Below are 24,411 nucleotides of genomic sequence, written 5' to 3'. Positions count from 1 at the left end.
CAGGAATTCCGGAAGTTCCACCCACAGGCGGAAGAGCGCATGACTATGTTCCCTACATCACTGTGGACAATTGGAGCCCCGCTTTAGCGGGGCTGGTAGGTGCCTCCCTGAATGATCGCACGAAGCGTGCTTACCAGCAGCATTTTAATGTTTACAGGTCTTTCATAGAGCATGCAGCGTTTTCAAAGATCTTTTCCCCAGAGTCGATTTATGGTTTGCTACAGGCATTAAGGGACCAGGGCAGAACTGTGGCTTATGCTAGGGCAAATCTGTCGGCGATAGCCTTTTTTGCTAAAGTGGCGGGGGAGCGGGACCCGGGAGCCTCCTTCCTAATCAGGAAGGCCTTGGCAGGTTGGGCAAAACTCGAGGGGCCGAGGCGGGACTGTCGTAGGCCTCTGGATCTCCCGACCTTGACTGATGTTCTGGGGGTGTTACCGTCAATATGTGATTCTCTGTTCGAGGGAGTCCTGATGGGAGCGGCCTTCTGCTTAGCCTTCTATGGGGCGTTCCGCCTGGGAGAGATAGTGGGGGCCTCCAGATCTGACCATGGGGGGGGGCCTGCAGTTCCGGGATACGGTCCTTTCTCCGGGGGGGGGGCTGGTGGTGTTTTTAAGACGTTCCAAGACTGACCAGGCGGGTAAGGGGGCCACCGTCCGCCTACGGCCCGCCCCGGGGGTGGCGGCCTGCCCCGTAGCCCGTATGCAGGCGTACCTGGCCCTACGCCCTGCTGGGGGGGCTGGCCCTGTTCATACACGAGAATGGACATTGCCTGTCCCAGTATCAGTTTAAAGCAGTGTTCAGGTTGGCCCTGGGTAAGCTGGGATTGGGAACAGCAGGTTTGTCATCTCATTCCTTTAGGATTGGTGCAGCCACCCTGGCGGCAAGGGCAGGCCTCACCCCCGACGCTGTAAAGGGCGTTGGGCGCTGGACTTGGGAGTGTTACAAAAGATATGTCAGACCGGAATTGTTATGACCAACTGTGGCGTTCTCACATCGGATTGTATTTAACGGTGTCATTTCTCTCCTTCTGATTAGTATGCACGCGTCAGTGGTGTGGGTACTTGGGCACTCGTTTGTGCGTCGCGCGACGGTGCGCTTGCAGCAACGACAGGTGGTGAAACCAGCAGACTTGAGCGAGACCGAATTCCTGTGGCGTGGCGTCGGGGGGATGCGAATCCGACACTTAAGGCGGCTAATTGAGGAGCTCAGGGCGCAGGAAGGGCACAAGTCCCCTGATTGGATTATCCTGCATTTGGGAGGCAACAACATGGTCGACAGAGGACGTTTGGCGGTCAAGGAGGCCCTACTGGCAGAGTTTGCCTGGTTGGGGCATATTTTTCCATCAGCTAGGATTGTTTGGTCAGGCATGCTCTCAAGCAGGACATGGGGCCCGGGAGTCCATGCGAGATCATTGAATGTTTCAGTGAGGAGATTAAACGGTGAACTGGCAAGGTTGTGCTCAGTGAAGGGCCGCTTGCGCTACATACAACATCGGATGATTTCTGGAGAAGCAATGTACCATCAGGATGGGGTACACTTGTCGGAATTAGGGACGGACACTTTTATAAGAGAACTTTGGTCATTTATTCTGAACGCAGGTGGGGAGGGTGTCAGACCTGAGGGCCTTGGCCACCCTTGTGGCGCAAAAGAGACCTGCGATCAGTAAACAGTGATTAACGCAATGGATGGGAGGCCGCCTGGCGGACTCCATAGGCCAGCACTGAGGGGGGATATGGTAAGCTCTCCGCTGGGAGGAAGTCACCACCGGCTGGGGAGGCTAGGGCGACAGATTTCGAGCCTCCTGGGCGTCCCAGGGCAGCCTCGGTGGTAGAGGGGTGAGCCCTGGTAATGACGGACAAGGACCAGGGGTGCGGGCCTACCACTCTAAGGGGCAGGTGCACGGCACCTGGCGTAGGATACCCAGATGCGAGATGCGAGCCAGATGGGGCTCCTCCCTTAGGGCTGGGAACGTGAGAAGAGTTTGAAAATGTGATTATGAATATCAGATATGCATGTTATTTTCTTGTCATGTTTATACAGTGTTGTGATTAAACATGGCCTTTTACCCCACCTGAATCTCCTCTTGATTTCAATGTGGGCTTATTGCATGTCTGTGTCAGGTTGGTGGGAGGCGGGGGCAGATCTGGAGGGTACGGGTCCTATGCCAAGCTTGGAGAATCGGGACGCGCGCACTTAGGACCCGGCACCTCCGGGTCCCGCCCCGTAGTCATTGGTGGTTGGGCGGCCGGGCGGCCCAATTGGCAGCCGGCCGTCCCCCCCCCTTTTTCACTTCCGGGTCATGGGCGATGACGCATATCCGGAGTGGTAGGGGGCGGAGACCTTTGTCCTATTTAGGGTCAACTCCCTGGGACCTGGGTCTCTCTTCCCGCTACCACTCCAGGATAGCTAATTGCCCCATAGCCTTCACCGCGATCGAGGACCGGCCTTGAAAACTCCCACCTACCCGTCCCTGAGAATAGTGGTTTGGGGGGGCGTTGTTGCGGAAAAGAGACCTGCGATCAGTAAACAGTGATTAACGCAATGGATGGGAGGCCGCCTGGCGGACTCCATAGGCCAGCACTGAGGGGGGATATGGTAAGCTCTCCGCTGGGAGGAAGTCACCACCGGGTGGGAAGGCTAGGGCGACAGATTTCGAGCCTCCTGGGCGTCCCAGGGCAGCCTCGGTGGTAGAGGGGTGGGCCCTGGTAATGACGGACAAGGACCAGGGGTGCGGGCCCACCACTCTAAGGGGCAGGTGCGCGGCACCTGGCATAGGATACCCAGTTGCGAGATGCGAGCCAGATGGGGCTCCTCCCTTAGGGCTGGGAACGTGAGAAGAGTTTGAAAATGTGATTATGAATATCAGATATGCATGTTATTTGCTTGTCATGTTTATACAGTGTTGTGATTAAACATGGCCTTTTACCCCACCTGAATCTCCTGTTGATTTCAATGTGGGCTTATTGCATGTCTCTGTCAGGTTGGTGGGAGGCGGGGGCAGATCTGGAGGGTACGGGTCCTAAAGTTCTACCCAGACATGATCTAGGCCACACCCACGCCATTACCTGGCCTTGATAGTATCATGGCTTGGATAACAGTTCTTTGAGCAGAGAAAGGAAATATCCACAGGATCTTTTTAAGCCATCAGATGGAGTTGCAAATTGAACCTGCCTAGTGAATTATAGTTGGGAGGGCCATTCTTTGATCGCCTGCAATTCAGTATTTTGTGAATGACCCATTAGTACACAGGTTGGTTTGCAAAACAATATTTAATTAGCAAAATGTCAGTGCGCAAATTGCGAGCAGTTTTTGTGAATGGAATAATAGTACATTAGGAGCAGGAATATAATGAAAATACAAGCATGTTCATTGAACATACATAAAGTAAGACACACCCAAAGGAGTAGTACCCTATCATATGGTTCTGTTAAACTTAGAGTAGGTGACTTCAAAACAAATGTTTTTGGTGGATTCATGTTTTGCTGATATGTAATAAAAACAAATTTTGATTTATTTATATATTTATTTACAATTTTACCCAACAGAAACTTAACAGTAGAATTATATTGCCCACTGGATTCAAAGTATTAATTACAAAAACACAAAGTACAATCAATGAACAATATACTGTGTACAAAATGTAGGGCATACAGAAGTATCTAATGTAACAAACAAAAATAGTTGTCTAGTAAGCAGCACAATGTTTTCTTTGTTTTTAGTCAGTGTTGGGGGACTGAAAAAATAATAACTGGCTGAATACAATCAGAAAATGTTAAACCACCTCTAAAGATTTTAAAAATTGTACTGCAAATGAGGAATATTAATTTAACATGCTGAGACAATTCTCTTTTGGGTAACTACAGTTTCCCCAAAGGAAGCTATTGAAAAATAATATATTTAGACAACATATGCAATTGTAAGTATTTTGATTCAAAGAGACAAATTAAAAAAAGTATTTACAGAAGTAGTAAAAAAGCTTCAAGGGTGTAATGGTGCAATCAAAACTCCTGATTTCACGTAAAAGTGATCATTTCATGAGCGTAAACTTTTTGGCTTTTAATGTTCTTTCTCTTTTCATCGCATTTTTCAAGAGGTATAGCAATTGAGAATCACAAAACAAAGCAATATTTTGTGCACAAGTAATGAGCACAAATCAAAATTACTCAGGAAATTTCCCAAGTTTTGCACCTAGGGATTTTACAAAGTTGAACATTTTAGGGACTAAGCTGAAAATATGTTTTTGCATCTTGCTTTTCCTTTACTCGGAGTGAACCAGGTTTGCAAAATGCACCTGTTTATTGCAAGACCTCAGAGTTTCCTGGCACATACGGTTTCATGCACAGTTCTTTAAAAACAATAAGTTCTAGGCCAGAAGGAAAGGAATAATCTCTCGTGAAATGAATGCTGTCACAGACTGCAAGAACAAATAAGAACTTTGCATCATTAACTCATCTGCCAGAACTATTATAAATTGCCCTTAAAAAGGGCAGGTGGTGGCTCACTGTGCATTTTTATGGGAACGCCCATAAAATTGCACACAAAGAGGGAAAGGCGCTTTTCTTTGTGCAGTTTGTTGTGGATGTTGGGTATGTTTGAACAGCTGATAAGTATCAATAAATTATTGTATGACAGTATACATGATAAATATACTCTATATACGATAACTTCACTTTCACTAGTGGTTTTGTGCAATGTTCATTGAGATTTAAAATTCGTTTACAGCATAGAGCGTGTAGTCTGCAATTTTCATTCATAAGTAATTGCTCCACTGGGTTTCATCGCAGTAGTATCTTTTGTCTCCAGGCTTTAATTTCTTGGGATCTGCGTCATCTTTGATTTGGGGGTTCAGAGTCCTTTACCATCCGTCAATTTGTCCAATTCAGTTCAAGTCTAAATGGGAGCCCACTTCCTCTATCCAGCTGTAGCAGGTGAATACCCGGTCATATCAGCCATTTTAAGAAAAGGATGTGGTCTCCTGGAACCATATTGGACCAATAGTTGCCATAGGGTGGGATTAAGGTAGTTTGGAGCAGCGATGGTCAGTGCGCTTCCATGTTGGTTGGGGAAGGTCTATTCAGCTTTTGAGGACCAGGGAGGAGGAATTTGTTGTTGCATGCTGTCCAAGGCCCCTTAGCAGATGTACAGGAGAGAGGTTGAGATGACAATTACAAAGAGGCCACTTGATGCATGAAGTAGATTTCCATGCCCTTTAGTAGTAGTCGCATTGTGCATCGGTGTTACAGATGACATGTTAGCCACGGTGCCAGCTGGTGAGCTTGCTGCGGGGCTTCCAGTAGTAGGTGACGAGGAACTATTCTGGCAGGTAACCTAAAACAAAAAACAAATTAGGCAAAGAAAAATATGCACTTAAACAAAATGATCATGAATAAAGTTACCAAAGTCATGCCTATGATGCTTAAAGAGAAAATTATGGTTGGTTACTTCTAAACATATGTTCAAGTAAGAGGTAGGGAGTGAAAACTTTTTGAAAAACATGCCCTCATTATGGGTGGCGACTTAAAACCAATAGGGCTGGTAACAAGTGCCTCAAGGGCTCAATTCGAAAAGAGATAGATTTCCCCACCCCTGGAGATACCAGCATTGGTAATCACCTCCCATTTCTCAGGCCACTTGTAATGAGGCCCATAGACACAAGAAAAACAGACAACGAAAATCTCAACATGACAGGAAAGTCCATCTACAAACGTTCTGAACTGTACCTCATCATGCTATCAAGCAAATATGTCTAAAAATAGAAGTGGGCAAAAAGTAATACATTAAATTAACCCCCTTCTGCTGTATGTGAGAAGGGAAATTGGTTAAATTCAGGATTTAAAAACATACTGAATTTGTTTTTGTGAGATACCTAAATAAGTTCCAAATTGTGTAGCCTATGTTTTCAAATTTTCTAATGAGGCCTTAAGGGCAACTTCCTTAAATACCACATCTTGATAAATATTATCAGAAGAATGGTCTTTGCATGGAAGCAACACATAACAGTCACAAATTGTATTTATCAAGATGCATGTTGATTTTTTATAGGGAGAATTCTTGAACAGAAAGTTCATCAGTTAAAAATAGAATTAGATGCTCTCTCTACAGAACACAACTGGAATACAACAAAGCAGTCATCTCCTGTCACAGTTCAACATAAGTAATTTAGAACATTGTAAATACAAAGTTAAGTGACAGTGTACCGATGTACTGGTTATTCTAACACAAGATATAAAAATTGGTGGTGTGAAGAACATTCCAAGCTTCCGATACAATATACATTATAAAATATAACATTCCCCACAACAGTGTTGAAGCTTTTATAAGTAATATTTGCCCCTTTGCTCCACGTAGTAATGAATCCTGTGTCCAACCCTGGTCATTCATTTGACAAACAAATTAGTTTTCACAGATGAGGAAAATGGATTATAAAAATTTCCCAGACAAGACATGGCAAGACAGGCCTGACAACGTGAGATGCGACAGAAAACCTATTCTATGTATTTGAATTATAGGATATTTTTGACACTTTTGCATAAGCACAGTGTGAAGCTTTGATTCGAATAATGTTCAAATGAAGGTGTGAAGTCATTTCACCTCAATTATAAGAGGTAGTCAAAGACACATCAAAGGCCTATTGACCCCAACTGCTATCACATGACATTTGAAACAATGATGGCCCATTGAACTGTTCTGAAAAAGGTTATTAAAACATTGGAAAGTTGGAAGGTCTCTGAAAATTGAAGAGCTGCATAAACTAAATAATGGCTGGTTTATGCCTTCAGCTACAACATCACAATGTTCCTATTTCTGTGTCTACCTCTTCTACCTAAGAGATTCCACTCTCGGCTGGTGGAATTCCTAATAGTACTTCAGCCCTGGTTCCTTGGGTTAAATTGGTTGTTAAATTGACTCTCTGCCCTTATAAGCCCTACATTTCAGAGATTCCCCCTTCAGCAGTGGTCTAGAATTCTATATTAGCATGTGCAATTACATTTTCACACACTGATAGCAAATCAGTTTACTTTAGAAGTCCAAGTTAACTGACAATCAAGGTTTGCCATGCACAAAATGAATATCCATGATGTAATCATGCGCCAACAGCCAATCAAAAAGTGCCTCTTGCACTATTTTCTGCTGCTCAATTCTACTAAAGATGCTGATTATGATCTAATACCACATTGCCCTTCAAGCTTGGCAATTACATGAGGTAAATGCTCATAGTTTTTGTCAGCTTCTCAAATCTTATCATTCAGATGTTCTTTAACCCCCTCCTGAACCCCACAAGCGTATTATGCTAGCATTAGCTAGGATTTGTCCCATAGCTGTCTTAATATCCTTCTTGGAGATGCCAGTGATGATGCCAGTGTGAAGGAGAAAGGTGCCACTCTGATCCCTGTAGTTACATGGGCAAAAATCAGAAAGGGGTGGCAGCCTATAGAATTCAATCTGGGCCCATGGTTTAAGAGTACTCAATGAAAATGTAAACGGGCTGACGCCATTTTATATATCATCTCATCTTTATTGGTTCACTACTGTTTACCAAAAAAGTTGGATAGAAACATTTTTAAAAAAGGGTACTCAATGCCCAGTTTCAGCCTGATCTTCAAGCAAGCGGTATGTTGGTGTCAGGATTTGTTTTGATCCATAATTTCTTGGTCTCGTCAACAAGTTGGGCAGTGGAAGATGACATGAGAGTAAAATGCCATCTAGAATCCGATCGCAACCCTCTTTATCTCACTTTGAGCGGAGCTGACGTATGGCTTTAGTGGAATAGACAGCTCTTTTGTTCTTAAAAATATAGGTCTCTCATGTCCCCTAAAATAGAATTTTCTTAAAGATGACATCAATGCTTTCACCAAATGAAATTCTAGATGCAATTGAGGTTTATGCTATTGTCCAATAATAAATGCCATCAGTGGCGACCGACACAAACAAAAAGTGGTGAGGCAGGTGGAGGGGGTGCAAGGGGAGCACAGGAGGGGGAGCGCGGGGGGAGGAGTTTAATAATAATAAAAAAAGGAAAACTTACCTGAAGCTGCCGGGCCGCCTTCCGCATCGCAGTTGTCTTCTTCCTTGTCCCAGCAAGCACTGGGGCAACTTCACAGACTCCCTGTGCAATCCCCATGCTAGAGCAATGCAGGGATTGGTCTGAGCGGGATGCTTTAATGCTCCACTCAGAACAGGGAGTCTCTGCTGTTTCTCCAACACGGCTGTTCAAAACAGCCCGGTTGGAGAAACCTAAGTGCGCATGTGTGTGTTGACTAACCTAAGACGGCCAGCCAAACCCACATGGGCATTTATAAGTGGACAAACCAGTCCTCCTCCCCTTCCCATGGGCCCGCCCACACCACTCCCTGCATACGCTGTCTCAGAGCCTGCCAATGAAAAAAAAACAATTATAGTATATTGTTTTATTTTTCAGGTGCTAACTCTGATCCAGTGAGTGGACGCTCTTCTGCCATTGTGGAGAAGAGGCACCTGAATGCCTTCTTCTAGCCAGTACCCACAGGCCAGGTAAATTAATTTGTTGTTGGACTGTGACTGCATGGAATGTAGCCTTGATTAAGTCACCAGCAGCAAAACATCCCCACAGGAAGTAGTGATGGGGTTAGAAATGCAAAGCAGCAGTACACAAAGAAATAAGTAGAGTTAGCAAAAGGCAGCTTGATGCAAGCTTAATAAGGAAGTGGTGACCTGGGACACCAAGGCTTTTGGTGAGTACTTAGAGCTGTAGACTCCTTAGCCCCACCTACCCAGACCATAATATCAATACCAGCAACTGAAGGGATCAATTTTCAACTGTGAATGGGGAAAAGTGTGGAGGAATATTTGGTTGGATGGCTCATTTCTCTCTCTCTCTCTCTCTGGTATTTTGCATTGAGAGAAGAACAGTTGGCCTCATACTCTCATTTTCAGCCAAAGCACTTCATCCCAATATGATTTGTGTTGACTTTTCTTTTAAAGCCCAAAGCAGAGATAAGAGCTCCTTTACTTTGCCAGACACCACATTTAACGTTGAAGGGGGCCATGCGTCACCCTTCAAAGTCCAAGAGGAAGGCAGTTACAATGCAGCTATTTAGAATTGTCTGCAAGGCAGATGCCCTGTGTTATCACCCAGCTTGATCGGTGGGCCACCATGCCCACCTGCAATGCAAGAGATGCCTGAAATAATGGATCTTGGTTAAGGGTGTGATAGCAGAAGCCATTGCCAATTTTGGAAAGGGAACAAGGACTGTGGACTAGTGTTTTATGCTCTATTTGATCAGAGCCATATATGGAGCGCTCAAGCAGGTGGACAATAATGGCCTTTATAGATCTGAAGCACGCAGGACCGGTTTTAAAGCTGGTGTTGCCCGGTGCGCCAATCGTTTTTGGTGCCCCCACACACCATGACCGCCTCCTCGGATTCTCTCACTACCACTGGGCAAAAGTGCCCCTCATCTCTCAAATCATAAGTATTTGCCCCCCCCCCCCACACACACACCCACTCCCTGTGGAAAGTGCATGTCCAATTGGTGTTGGTTAGGGCATGTTGCAGCTATCTGGGTCCTACTCCAGTCAAACTTTTCAAAGGTTCAGCACAGAGTCAGTGACCGTCTAACAGAGTTATTCCAGAGCAGGGCTGTAATTTGGCTCCTTTGCTTTGTATTGCTATTTACATGCTTTGGCGGCACATTTGAGAGAGACAGCATATGAGAGTAGCATGAAAATACAATTTCTCCTATTTAAAGATGGTGCAGGGCCCATTAAAAGGGGGCTGGTATGGAGGAGCCACAGCGACATGAGGTTTTGCAGCTATTACGGGATGATGGATCTGGATGCCACCTAGTGACCTGGTTCTATGGCAAATTGAGTAAGATGGTGGATAGACACCTAGACAGAGCTAAGGCAATATGGGAGGCAAACTTGGGGAATGAAATTAGAAAAAGAGAATGGGAGAGGATACTAGATTATTCTCAGCGGGAAGGCAAAACTAGACTAAAGTTTCTCCAGCTCAACTAAATACATCAATCTTACTTCGCACCATGTACGATAACAGGGATATATAGCAGAAACCCCAGGAACTGCCCGAGGTGTACAATTCTGGCTACAATCTTCTCCCATATGGTCTGAACTTGTCCTAAGATGGGGATATATTGGTCATGGTTTAACCGAAAGTTGAGTCATACCCTAGAAAAGGAGATAGCATGAACTCCAGAGGCATGTCTCCGTGGAGCCTTTCCCAGAATTAAACTCACAAAAGTAGGCAATAGATTCATAAACTGAGCCTTGATATTAGCAAAGAGGGTGGTTACTATATACTGGTCATCTCAGAGGGGCCTGTATATGATTGGTGGGTGCACGACGTGTGCAGTGGGCATGTGTTGAGGAACAGGCGCTGCGGAGGGAGGAATCAGGTGGTATACAATAGCTGATCTTTGGAATTAGGCCATACGAGCCTTCAAGCGCATCAACAATCAAACTGAGACACCCTGTAAAGGACAACTTGGAAAATTCAGCACGGGCCAGGCGCTGTATCCCTCTCTTGCTTATCAGGATGGGAACAGCCATCATTTGAAAGTGCTGCTTTCTTTCCGGTTGTGACTGCTCTTAAGGTCTTCCCTGGAAAAAATTGAATGCTTATAAATTCTTATTGTCAGATGATTGTATGGATCCGGTCTCTAATGTTTTTCTTTGCTTAGATATGTTCTCTCTTCAATTAAACTTTTCCCTGTGTTATTGAATTTTTGTAATATGTATTGCAATGGTTTTAATGAACTCTGCATAATAAATTAAACTTAAACTTAAACTGTGTTATTGACTAGATTTTTACTACTCCTTTCTGTGAAAAGGAAAAAAACTGGGAAAAGATATCGAGCTCTTGTATGCTGCTACAATGTAGGTGGCTTGCTCGATATTTGAAGAAAATGTTGTATAAAAAAAAAGATGATGCAGTGCCTTTTGCATGAATGCTGACTGATATGAAGTGCTTTTTTGGGGCTCTTGACATTTACTGTGTGCACAATGAGCCAATGGTCAAAACCTCTAATTCTAAAAGCATGCATCTGGAGAATGCAGTCAGAAGGGGGATTTCGTTTAACTAGGCAGTCTGGGCTCTGTGGTCTTCTGTTCCCTGCCATGATAATTTGGATGTGTTTTTTTTATGACCGGTTCATGGGTTCACCAGACCACTAACAAGCGGCTGGGTGGTTTCATTTGAGGCTTTCGAGAAGGTCCTGTTAAAAATAACTGGAAGGGGTGGATGATGGTCTCTGCCTTTTATAGGACCAAAGTGTAAGACTGAAGCAAAACTAAACCTGTGTGTGTGTAATGAAGAATACTTTCCTCTGAAAACTAGTTGGAGAACTGAAATCCATTCTTACTGTCGCGATTCTGAACCCTTCCGAGATACAGGTAAGTATAACAAATTTCATTTTGGTTATATATTCATTCAGGGCCAAGTTTGAGCCAGAGGTGGCAGGTGGAGCCCACCATCGCTAGTTTTTGGGGACCACCACTTATTTTCACTCAACAGGCTGATCCAGAGAAAGACAAACACAAAATGGGGATAGAAGGTGGAAGTGAAAAGCGGAATAACAGTGACAAAGGGAGAAAGGGTATGAAAAGGAACCTGCAAGAATGAAACAAAGAAGAAGGAAGTGGCAAGTAGTGTATTAAAGGGGCAGGAAGTTAAATCAAGAATAAGCAGGTTTGGCTGAGAGCTTCTAATCAAATCGTTGGGCCCCAGCATGTATTCTTTTACAAATTAAGCCCTGTAGTTTGTCTGACCAGGAGATACGCATCTACGAGGCTGCTCTGACAAATGTTGTCTGTTTAAAAATCTATCAAGCTCTGCTTCACAGTAAATTAATCAATAGATGGGAAGAGGGTTGTGAGCACAGTTCCTTCACTAATTTGCAATGGTGCAGAATTCTAGCTGCATGGGCAGGAATCCCCAAAGAGCTCTGCTAGATCAAAAGAGGAGAAAAGGCAAGTGTACTACAACTTCCTGATGATGGGCAAGGGTTAATTTGATAAAGCCTGTTAGTTTATGAACTCCTGAACTGGTGAGGTTTGTTACTTGTGAACATCTGATATTGAAATGCACCCAGCCATTTTATTGTTGACAGTCTCTTTACAACTGGAACTGCTTCACCACGCCTTTTTTTTTCCCTTGTGGACATTCCAGACATCCAGATAAAAATGAGTCCTACTAGATGCAGTTGGCTGGCATGAGGGGTTGATAAAGAGTGGGCGGGTCCTCCAAAATTGCAATTTCTCACAGCGGCAGCCGCTCCATTAGGGCAGAGGAGCTAATTTTAAACCCCTAGACATGCCCCCAGGACTCTGACAAGCAATGGTGGCGGGTCCAGAGTATGGTACTGCTGGTGGGGGGGTGGTGGGCACTCCCTTCACTGCACAAGAGGGTTTGGCCAGCCGTCTGAGGCCGGCCAAACCCTCATGCGCAATGATGTTCTCGCCAGCCCCAGCTGCGTTGCTGGGGCTGGAGAGAGCAGGCATAGGCTCCCAGCCTGCCTGGGGGCACAAGTTGCCAGCGCTCAGGCCAATCCCAACGCTGCTTTCATGCAGTGTCATGATTTGCCAAAGTGCAGTCTGGGAGCCTGTGCCCAGAAGAGGCCATGAGGAGCGCAATGCGGTGGCGTTCAGATAAGTCTTTTCTAACCCTTCCTCCGGCCCACCCCGCCACTTTGACAGGGGATGGGCCGCTACTGCACTTTATCCAACATCTCTCGCTCCCTTTGAAAAATACCTCTCAAATGGTTATCCGGATGCGGGTAAACATTTATGAACCCAAAGAGTACTGGGTACCCTTGATGCAGAACACAAAGTGTATTCTGTAATTTAAGACCCTATACTTAAATACTAGATCCAGAGACTCTGAATGAGTAAGGCACATCTATGTAATGTGTCATGCTTCATCATAGGCTTCCTCACTCCACCCTGGCCAGATGTTACTACCAGGGCGGACTCAACCCTACTATGTGGGCAGTTCTTGATAAGCATCATTTACTAGATAGACAGGGAGTCCAGATATACTATTACCTTAGGGAACTTCCTTTTATTGGTAGGCACTCTTTGTATGTTTAAAAATAATGAGGGGTGGTGTGGATACTATGACCTTATCATTCGATATTCTGCTGACATGTTTCGGCCCATTCACTAACCTAAACACAGGTCATGGGCATTTTTCGAGGCAATACAAATAAAGGATCCCTACTTTATCTCAATAATCACACCTCCATGCATGTGTAAGAGGGAGTTCCTACCTTCACTTTGAAGGACATATTAGCCCTACGGTTTTTTGTTGCTTAACATCATGGTCAAGAACTGAGTGTGATGGCTACCGTAGTCACACATTCATCAAAGAGCTGTAACAGTCGGTTGACCCATAGTAAATTCCTCAGCCAGCCACCCTGGTCTACTCTGGTAGTACCACCTAACCAGGTTGTCGTGAGGAAACCTATGAGGAAAACTTTATTGAGTCCATCCAGCACTCTGGTAATTTTATTATTTCTTCTTAGTTACTCCTTTCGTTGTTGTGCAACACTAACCAAGTGTTTAGTCTGAAAGCACTTTTCCTAAATGTGAAAAAATAGGGAGTCAGCGGACCATCCCGCTGTCTGAGTGGTAATGTATAGCACACTTTCACTGGGAACCCACTTGGTTCTCTTCTGATAAATTCATAAACAACAATAGTCCATTCACTGTTTAATCTTGTTTCAAGACTTTCATGTTTATTGATTTTGTTTCATCTTTTTAATTACTGCGAATCCTTTTATATCCATGACATTTCAAATAAACATTTCCCATGTACCCAATGCATTTCGGGTCTATGATGACCCTTCTTCCGGGGTCTCTGTCAGAAAAATCAAGAAAAATGCAATCAGCCTCATAGCCATCTCTCTATATAAACAACTAGTACATTGGTTAGCATTCTGTGTTTATATGCAATCAAACGAATTGTATAACAATACATCCATAACCCGATTGGAAAACTAAAAAACTCAGAAATCCATATCCCAACTGAAAAAAGTCACCCCCTTCCATGTGTGTTTCCACCCGAAAATGACCTACATTTGAAAAAGTTGCTAGCGCAAATGAGCGGAAGTACTCTTTACGCGCTTACAAACAGTGCGTCCTGTCTAATGCAATTAAAATAAACTTAAGCAAAAGAACCCAAAGCTTCTCGAGCTAAACAAACGCCCTGCTTTCTACGCTCGCGCTTACTCACTAGGAAATGCAGACGTCCTCAGTTTCGATAATGTCGACCAATCCGCTGCTTCCTCACATTTGGAATGAGGCTATATGGTGCTCTAAGCACTGTGATTGGCTAAACATGCGATCACATGACCGCAACCACGGACTTGTCTATAAGCCCTCATTTGTACTTAATAAAATTCAAATAAATGTGAGTAGCTGGTACACAATATATCGCGCTGGTACAGAGCGTAAATGCCATTAATGTTAGATGATAAACTAAAACATAACATGAAGTGTGAAAACTCCCCTATCCAAGATGGCCGACAGGATTTTTGTGTAACTGTTTATTATTTGTCATTTTATTGCTTTCTTATTCTTGCAGATTAATAGCAGTATGAATTTAGTGTTGGAAACATAACTATGATTAATATGCACCAGTGTTTTTTGATATGCGAATTTTTTCAGACATGTCACGAATTTTTTAGTTTATCATCTAACATTAATGGCATTTACGCTCTGTACCAGCGCGATATATTGTGTACCAGCTACTCACATTTATTTGAATTTTATTAAGTACAAATGAGGGCTTATAGACAAGTCCGTGGTTGCGGTCATGTGATCGCATGTTTAGCCAATCACAGTGCTTAGAGCACCATATAGCCTCATTCCAAATGTGAGGAAGCAGCGGATTGGTCGACATTATCGAAACTGAGGACGTCTGCATTTCCTAGTGAGTAAGCGCGAGCGTAGAAAGCAGGGCGTTTGTTTAGCTCGAGAAGCTTTGGGTTCTTTTGCTTAAGTTTATTTTAATTGCATTAGACAGGACGCACTGTTTGTAAGCGCGTAAAGAGTACTTCCGCTCATTTGCGCTAGCAACTTTTTCAAATGTAGGTCATTTTCGGGTGGAAACAAACATGGAAGGGGGTGACTTTTTTCAGTTGGGATATGGATTTCTGAGTTTTTTAGTTTTCCAATCGGGTTATGGATGTATTGTTATACAATTCGTTTGATTGCATATAAACACAGAATGCTAACCAATGTACTAGTTGTTTATATAGAGAGATGGCTATGAGGCTGATTGCATTTTTCTTGATTTTTCTGACAGAGACCCCGGAAGAAGGGTCATCATAGACCCGAAATGCATTGGGTACATGGGAAATGTTTATTTGAAATGTCATGGATATAAAAGGATTCGCAGTAATTAAAAAGATGAAACAAAATCAATAAACATGAAAGTCTTGAAACAAGATTAAACAGTGAATGGACTATTGTTGTTTATGAATTTATCAGAAGAGAACCAAGTGGGTTCCCAGTGAAACCTATGAGGAAGCATGCCTCGTTACGTGGGTGAGGCTTCCTTATCAAGAATCTCTGAATCTAGGATTCAAGTCTGGGGTCATAAATTGCAGAATACGATTTATGTTCTGCATCAAGTCTGACCCATTCTCTGTGGGTTCACAGGTGTTTACCCTTGAAAGACGTACAGTGTGCACCTTTTTCCTCCTTACCCCCTATTTTGGTTGTAAACCAGTAAACATTGCCAAATTGCCTGAGGTGGAAGGAACGTCCGCAGGGGCTGCGGCGTTCCCTCCAGTGCAATTAGGATGTGACCGCCACCCTGGCGGTCACATCCTCAATATTTAACATTGCGGCGGGTGCTGCTTGAAGCAGCACACGCCGCAAGGTTAAATATGCATGCTTCGCATTTGCATGCACAAAGTGGCAGGCACAGCGCGGTGCCTGCCGCTTTGTGCATGCAAATGCAGGGGGGTACTATTGGTACCCCCCATGTGCACCCCCCAGCCCCCTTCACCCTGGGGGCCCGCAACGGGCCCCAAAGAAAACACCGTATGCCTTTCCACGGCGGAGAAGCCGCCGTGGAAAGGCATGTGTACTGCCCCACCCTACACCCTAATATGGCTGGCGGTGTCTGTTAGACACCGCCAGCCATATTAGAGCTTTTCCGCCGCGGTCGTAAGGCGACCGCGGCGGAAAAGCGGCGGACGGTCTTCCTGACCCCCCAGCCATCTTAATCTGGCGGGGGGTCTTTGAAGGCTCCGCAGCGGTTTTTCCGCATCCTTCGGGCCGACGGACACTTCCGCCGGCCCGGAGGATGCGGAAAAACCGCAATCCTAATCGGCCCGTAAGAGTTTACCTCATTCAGATTTGATAGGGGCCCAACCCCAATTACCAAATCCATTGTGCCACCGCCATGCAGAAAACATCAACTTCAAGAGACATTGAAACTGCAGTCTACAGGGCCACTTAGGCCTATTGCTGTTCAAGCACAAACCCGGAAACAATTATTTCACTGCCAGACTTCAAATGGATCTATATGCATTTTAAGACGTATATTTACATTGTAAGTGCACTGAAATGGCTATACTTCATGCATCGACTGGGTTTCTGGATCAAACCAAAGCTCATATGTTGGAAAAATTATGCACTAATGGTGGCTTTCAAGAGAGGAACAAGTTCCCCAAGCTTTCAGAAATCAGGAACAGGATAATATTTCAATAACTGGGGCTGAGACATCAACTGATTGTGAGGCATGTTGGGAGCCAGCCACATACAAAGATTTTAGGGCCACCGCCTGGTCTGTGTTCTCCATCCTGTACCAGATGGTCTGGCTCAATGCCATAGAATTCCAATTGCCAGTCCTCTGTGAAATTTCTACTGAAATGAGAAACTTCCTATATGCTTCATTTAGCATGCTGGGAGAAGTGGCAAAGTTAAACTGCCAGAGTAAGGGTACCACTTGATAACAACCCCCCCACCTCAACCCCTCCCCGTAAGGTTACCTGCTCCTATGTCACCCTGAGCTCACATGTGTTTAGATGGATACCCGTCTCTAGATGGTCAGCCACAGAACTCAGTTGTACTCTGACTGGGTTTCTGAGGCGTACACCTTAGAATCCTCACTTGTTGATGGACATTGAGGGAACTTTCTACCTCCACTGTCCTTCACGAGAACCATTGACTGCCTGAGTTCCATGTCCTTCCTACCCACCTTCAACACTGTCCACTTTAATAGGAAAATTAAGTGGTAAATCCATGCATTCTATCTCCTGGGAATTTAGAAAGAATGTAATCCAGTTCTGTAAGAGAGGTTTGAGAATTGATGGATCCCCAAGCCTACCCTTGAGTTCAAACAGTGAAATACTCAACCTTCTGGGGGGTAATGTAGGACATTTCAAAGCCTGTGTTTTCAATTATTTGAGCAGAAATGTGAAATAACTGAGCAACAGTTCATTGAATCGCAGACACCTTTACTATTCAGTCTCCCCACACCAACAAGATGGGTGCTCATTGTATGCCATAAATGTACCCATTATTAGGCGTTATTTTTAAATGTTAGTGGCAGACATGCAAAAAGAAATTATAGAAAAGTATGTGACCACTAACATTAATCAAATCCTGAAGGCATTTAAGGATCACTTTCCAAGAGGTTTGGAGCTCTCCTTCTATTACATCTTCTAAAAAAGAACAGCACACATGTATTAAAAATCAAACTATAAAATAATATTAGTTATAAGCCAGATAGGAATGAAGGATCACTTAAAAATTGATCTGTGGAGCATTAATAGAAATATTGCTTGCAAAAGGTGCATTTTGAAGCCCATTGGTCTAGTAAAATTGGTCTGAGCCCGGTTTGAATGTAAAGATCTAGTTTGTTTGGGCAGGGTGAGTTGTTGGTTTTCTTCCAAACAATAGTACGCAATAGAAGGCAACATAGTGACTTTTAAATTACATACACTGAGCCATTAGAATTGGTCAAAATGCATTGGAAATGAAGATATGTTATTCAGAAAGGGGGGGGCGAAAAGGGTTCTCCATTATATCACTTTCAGGAAAAGAAGTGTCACACTGCATATATGAATATTTAGTTTCACTAATGTCCCTCATCTCTGTCCAACTGTTTTCCTTCTTTTAATCCTTTCTCTTCTGCTCACTCATCCTGAATTTTAACTCTTTCTTATCTTTATTCGTCGTCTCATTTTCCCCTTACAAGAGGTGGAGACAAAGCAATGACTGTGTTTAAGATTCTCTGAAACAGAGAGGTGAGAGACATGGAAAATAGTACTGAAAAGCCGGAGCAATGCCTGGTAGAGCTTGGGGGTTCAGGAGTTTTCGGATGTCCATGAAATACCAAATGGACCCAGAGTTCCTAATCTTTCTTTAAAAGTACACTGCAGTACAATAAAAGAACAAACTAGGAGGCACGGGTAAAACATCACAGGGAAGACCAGTTTAAAATTAAGGCCTGGACAGAATTCAGGAAATCTAGGCATTTGAGGTAAAGAGTGGCAGAGCGTAACACAGGCCCCCGCAGTGTGGGGAGAGAGTCCCAGGGGGGGCCCTCGGCACAGTAACCTTGTCTGAGAGGTCCTGAGTGAGTCCTGACGGGGGTACCTTCACGCACTTTGGAGGGAGAACTCAAATTACGTTACGCCACTGGTTTGTGGCAGCATGGAGCTTCAGATCTGGGTAGTCGCGTGAAGAACCCCTGGAGTCATAGGAGACACCAGAGGTACAGGCTCAATCCAATGCAATAATGCATAGTAATGTGGACGCTCTACAAAATAGCCAGACTAGCCACCTCACAGACGTGCATGGAAAGCGTCAGTACAGATGATCACTGAGGGGATGGGAGCCCTAGTCAACCACAAATACGGCGTTTGAGCATTTGATATTTGTATGCTGTTGTTTTGAAGGAAAACACAAGGAGATGATGGCCGGAGTGCTGTAACTTTTTAGACACTTCCCCCCCCCCAGTCACAGATCTGGGTTGAATCCATCATTGTCCTTTAGCTCACTTCGCCACCACAGTTCAGACCCAGCTATATGCAAATCAGTCTTGACCCTGTGCCTAATGGGAATAGTCCAGCCCGTACTGCCAGGCCAGGTCCTCCCTGGATCGGAAACAAGCATCCTGGGACCGGTTTTGGGGTAACACCCCTCATCAGCTAGGTTAGCTTGAATGCAGTGGCAAAGTGAGCAAGGGGCCCACGTCTGGGCGTACTCTACCAACTTAGGGCGAACAAAGCAAACACAAGAGGATGGACAGAGCGCTGAAACTTTTCAGACATTCCCCCCCAGTCACACATCTGGTTTGAATCCATCATCTGAACTGGAAAGGCATGGGGAGCAAAAAAACGATGGAATTAGGCCCTGATCTCTGTACTGGGGGGAATGTTTGACATTGTGCAGCATTCTGTCCATCAATTGTTCTTTTTGCATTGTCACCCTGAGTGGGATGGGTATGCCCAGACGTGGGTCCTGTGCTCTCCATGCCACTGGAGTTAAGCTAGCCTGGCTGAGGAGAGGTGATGCCCTGAAACCGTTCCCATGATGCTTGTTTCCAGTCCAGGGAGGACCTGGCCTGGCAGTTCTGGCAGGACTGTTCCTATCAGGCACAAGGTCAAGACTGATTTGCATACGGTTGGGTCTGAACTGGAAAGGCATGGGGAGCAAAATAACCATGGATTTAGGCCAGATCTCTATACTGGGGTGAATGTTTGACATTGTGCAGCCTTTTGTCCATCAATTGTTCTTTTTGCAGTTCTTTTGAAAGGGCCATGGGCCATTTATGTTTAGCCTTTTTTTCACCCAGAATATACTTTATCACTAAAACCATCCACTTGACAAAATTATCAAATAGCTCTATTGTTTTACTCATTACTTCTATTGACACTTCGGGAAGAAGTTAAAAGGGAGAAATATAACAGTTCTCTCTCGTTTACCCGATCCTTTGAGAACTGTGAAAAGAAAGTGTATGAGCCAAGCCCCTGGGGCTCGTGCCTCCACTCTTCCCCAAGCAGCAGCCCACTGTATACCAAAGTGCCCTCGCCATGACCCCCTATTTTCTGGAATGTTCAAGGGCAGTTCCTTCCTTCGTATAGTGCCTTCCCTCCATTCAAGCCGGCTCCCTGAACCTACCTCACCCGAATGAATGCAATATCTCTTCAGGCGACCCGGGAGCTACATTTCCAACTGAGAACTAACGGCCCAGAATTATATAATCAGAGTTTAATTTGTGGTGGTGATTGCAGGTGGTGGCCGTCGCCACGAACATACATTTTATAAGTCCAGAATCTGTTACTGATGATCAGACTTCAACCCAGAGCAGGCGAGAGACCGATAAAAAATGTAGAAAGAAGGAGAGAGACAAATATAGGGGAAAGGTGAGATAGGACGAAAGTAGGGATGAAATGGAACCTGCGAGGGTGAGATAACGAGGCAGGAACTATTGGTTGGTAGGGAAAAAAAGACATGAGGTGAAATCAAAACTAAACGGAGTTGGTATTGGACAGCCTCAACCCCTCAACAGCGACGGTTGCGACCACCTGACAAAACCGGTAAGTACCTCATACCGAACTGGGCGTGGTTGCACGGTATAATACCCTCGAAAGCTATAACTTTATTTGCCTATTGTAAAGCGCTCTGACACCTCTGGGTAATGTCTGCGCTATATAAAAACGCATAAATAAATACGGTCCGCGGATGAGGGGAGGCCTCGGAGCTTTCACGTAAAGACACTCCTAACATATGTCCATAAAGCTCTGAGGGCGAGTGACGTGCTGCTCTCCCCACGCGTCCTGGCGGTCGCTTAAAAGCTCCCCTTTGCTTTAGAATCCTCCTTCTCCAGGGGCGTAGCTGTCAGTGGTGCAGCAGGTGCAGTGGCACCGGGGACCCAAGAGAGTTAGAGGAGATATGGCTGTATGTGACTATCCAATCAACCGAAAGGGAGGCCTGTGTTGCTGCCTGCACCCGAACCGGTGGCACCCTTTCTGGCCGCCCCCTCCAGCTCTACAGATCTCACCAACCCCCCTCCAGGAAACTAAAATGGCTTCTCTGTTCCCAGCGTTGATTAACCTGGCGCCTCAGCAGGGGGTATTGATTTTAATCCATGGAAACGGTTAAACAGGCGAGCCAACAGAAACTCGGGACTCAGGGGAGTTTATGGAGGAGACTCACCCCCGCAACAATGCCAACAGATCCACCGAGCTCTACCCTCTGCGCTTGGCATGTCCGGGTACCGTTGGCATATCCGGCTATGACGACAACATCTGCCTTTCACTGTGTTCTGCCAGCTCTTGGAACCCTGCTTCGGTGCCGCAGGGCACTACAACACGGGTCAGTTTAACTCCTTCGGGATCAGGCTCTTCGGTACTGAGGTAGACCCAGAAGTTTTAAAACTGCAGCATCTGCCATCATGTTTTAATTGGCCTGACTGAAGAATCCGCTTTCGAATCTCGGTGCAGAGGATCACACGGGGGCAGCGTGCGCGCTTAATGCTTTGCGAGGCTGGTGTTACAGCACTTTCCGGGGCTGCGTTTGCTTCCAGTCCCAGCCTAGCCCTGGTCCAATCACACATGTCATTAAGTGCTATGTTAGGGACTGGCACGCGCTGGGATGGTTTCTGAAATGATGAGCAGATTCTCAGGACTTTGAACTTCACCCCTCACCCCCAGGAGCGTCTGTAAACTTCTGCTTACAGCTCCCGCTGACACCGTCTCTTCTAGGCGCTATGACGCCATACTATTTGAAGGATGTGTGAAATGGTAGTATACGACTTTAAATGGAAATATAGAGGTGCATGTACTCTTAATTTAAGACTAAGAGTGAGTACCTGTTTGCCCCTGAGAAGTGCCAGTATTCTCCCGTTAAAAGTAGTGGAGCAGTTCTGAGAATTGCAGGTACTCTCGCTTTCAAAATAAAGTACCGGCAGTGCTTAATTTGTGCCGGTGGTTGCTTGCAGGTTGTTGGGAGGGACCCAGACTTACTTTTCATCATCGGTTTTGACCCGCAGCAGGAGAGAGGACGTCAGATGGGGTAGGTAGGATGGAGAGAAAACATGGGAACGCTGCAACGAAGGTTAAACTCAGGGTTGAGAGGAACCTGCCGGAGTGAAATAGAGACAGGAGCTGTCGGGCGATGGAAGAAAGAGGCACGGGGTGGAATAAAAAAACAGACACCCTCAGGAGTCGGCAGCCCTGTATTCATTTTAAAAATGAAGCTGTGGTGATAACCCGTCGCCAGGTGGGAACCGCCCTTTCAACAGCAGCAGATAGAACTGCTTGTTAAAATTCTGAGCAGCATCGGTAGGCATGTTTACGGGAATGTATTCGGAATGCCAATCGTTTCCAAACTGTTTGGTTATTCACCATCAGTCTATATGTTGTGACGTCACGTGAGTTGACGCAGGCGCTTGCTGACGGATGCGGCGATGCTTTACAGATATGTCAAAGCTTTTGTTCAGTTCGCTGTTGTTCTCGCCGGTGAGGCAAGAAATTGTACAAACACAGCGGGTGCCTGGAGTGTGCCCGCCCCGTGCGGTGAATGAACGATGCGCAGACGCCACAGACGCGAAAATAAATCAATGTCTCTTACGATATATTATCTTTTCCTCACTGTGGAAAGATCACGGCTTTTAGCTAAAATGTGACGAGGCTGGTATAAGCATGTTGAGCGGGCGGAGCAGTAAAGTCCAGGGGCTGAGGAGTTGATGAACAAGAGGAGAAAGAAGTGAGTGCGACAGGCATCCATGCAAACGCCAAAGTTACAACGCAACTGCGTCTTTCGGGGAGGGAGTGGGTCAAGAAAGTAAACTGAACTATTTCATAAAAAGCGATTCGGCGAGTGAGAAATCGGAGGCAGGTTGGAAGAGAGGGTATACAAAATAATGGAAGGGGATGGGACGGCGCGGTTGGGGGGGGGGGGCGGTGGGGAGCGAGATCCTCAGAAGAGTACATTTGGGGAGAGAAGAGGGCGTTAAGCACCGGGCTCAACAACCTTTCATCCACGAACGCCTCCACAGTGTAGCGTCAGACAATGCGCTTAGATGCCCGGCACTGTGAATAAAAGCTATACGAATGAAGCTACAATACAGTACGAAAGCATCAAAGCGAACGCCCTCCAGTGAGAGGACCAACAAAATTTGTATGGGCGGGAGAGAAATACAACAGAAGAGGAAAAAGTTAGGATATACAAATATGTTGGGGGGGGGGAGGTGGTAAAGGAACATAGACTCGTGACAAACACTTTCTTTCACACAAGTAAACTTTCAAATCTCTTCTAAAAAGAACCTGCTTTGCATTTGCCAGGGCTGCATTTGAACATAAGTCTCGGAGAGGCCACGACAATGTACCTCATTGTTTAATTCGAAGCACCGCGACCAGATGCTAACCTGACACCGCACTCCGAGGGGCCATATATCAGATTACCGCTATCAAGCGCACGCCAACATGTGGGAACTACCGAGGCAGGGGTGGGGGTGAGGCAGAAAAAAGAGGCTTTCGACTTGCACTGGAGTGAGATATTTCAGCAATGAAGAAGTTTTATAAAGTAGACAATTTTTAAAGGCGAGAGTTTACGCATTTTACAAATGTTCTAAAAAATTGAAATACAAAGATTCTCTTCGTCAAAAAGGGGAGGTGGCATATAATTTCAGCACTTCATACGTGCATGTATAAATAAATAACCGGACCCCTGGTGTCACCGTGGTCATCCTTTTGCTGAATTTGATTTTTGTGATTTGGTCAATTTTTCTGTGCGGTGTATTCTCGATGTTACAGGCACGCACGACCCCTGGTTTGGTAGTTGATCGAGGTGTAGTGGGCTCCTCACGCCACATGGCTCCGGTGGCACTGCACCTGCTGCACGCTCGGCAACCACGCCCTTGTGTCATTCGCATGGCACTGTTCAGTTAGTGTGTGTGGCGTCTGCTCCCTGTTCCAGCATTTTGGCAGTAAATAATGCCCCCCACCCCCCTGCGCCCCACACACCGCGACCCCCTCGCGCTCACCTGCGTGGGTAGCAGGGTGGCCAGCGCCAGCACCCCCAGACACAGGGCCAGTAGTTTCCTCATGGCGCTCCCGGGTGTTTCTGAGCTCCGCTGGGATTGGCTGCCTCAGGCGTTGGTCTCCGGTGCGGTGCTTGTGCCTCTGTGCGGACGAGATGGATGAATGACTCTGTCTCGGGGTTTTATGTGAACAAGCTCTGACGCGCGAGCTCCCTCCCCCTCGTCCCTCCCTCCAGCCTTTTGCCATGCAAATGTCGTTTTCGTGACACTACACCACACCCCCGAAACCCACCCTGTCGAATTCTATGCCTAGAGCACCGAGCCGTCGCCCTGCCGGTTATTTACATCACGTCTCCTCAATTCGCATTTGTGTTAGTCTTTTTTTAACCCTCTGCGCCCAAACCCCC

General features: G+C 45.6%; 1 long non-coding RNA gene across 1 annotated transcript; it reads right to left on the bottom strand.

Annotated features, from left to right (window-relative positions):
• Positions 1-3,250: 3,250 nt before the first annotated feature.
• Positions 3,251-24,175, bottom strand: LOC144763121 (uncharacterized). The gene is made up of 2 exons (XR_013596165.1): positions 24,008-24,175; positions 3,251-5,328 (listed from the first exon to the last, which is right to left on the bottom strand). It is a non-coding gene; the product is annotated as an uncharacterized LOC144763121 (long non-coding RNA).
• Between the last annotated feature and the right edge of the window lie 236 nt (positions 24,176-24,411).

Source organism: Lissotriton helveticus, chromosome 6, assembly GCF_964261635.1.
Source record: "Lissotriton helveticus chromosome 6, aLisHel1.1, whole genome shotgun sequence".
In the NCBI taxonomy this organism is placed as follows: Eukaryota; Metazoa; Chordata; class Amphibia; order Caudata; family Salamandridae; genus Lissotriton; species Lissotriton helveticus.
Note: the sequence above shows the minus strand (reverse complement) of the source record. Positions and strands in the feature narration are given on the sequence as shown.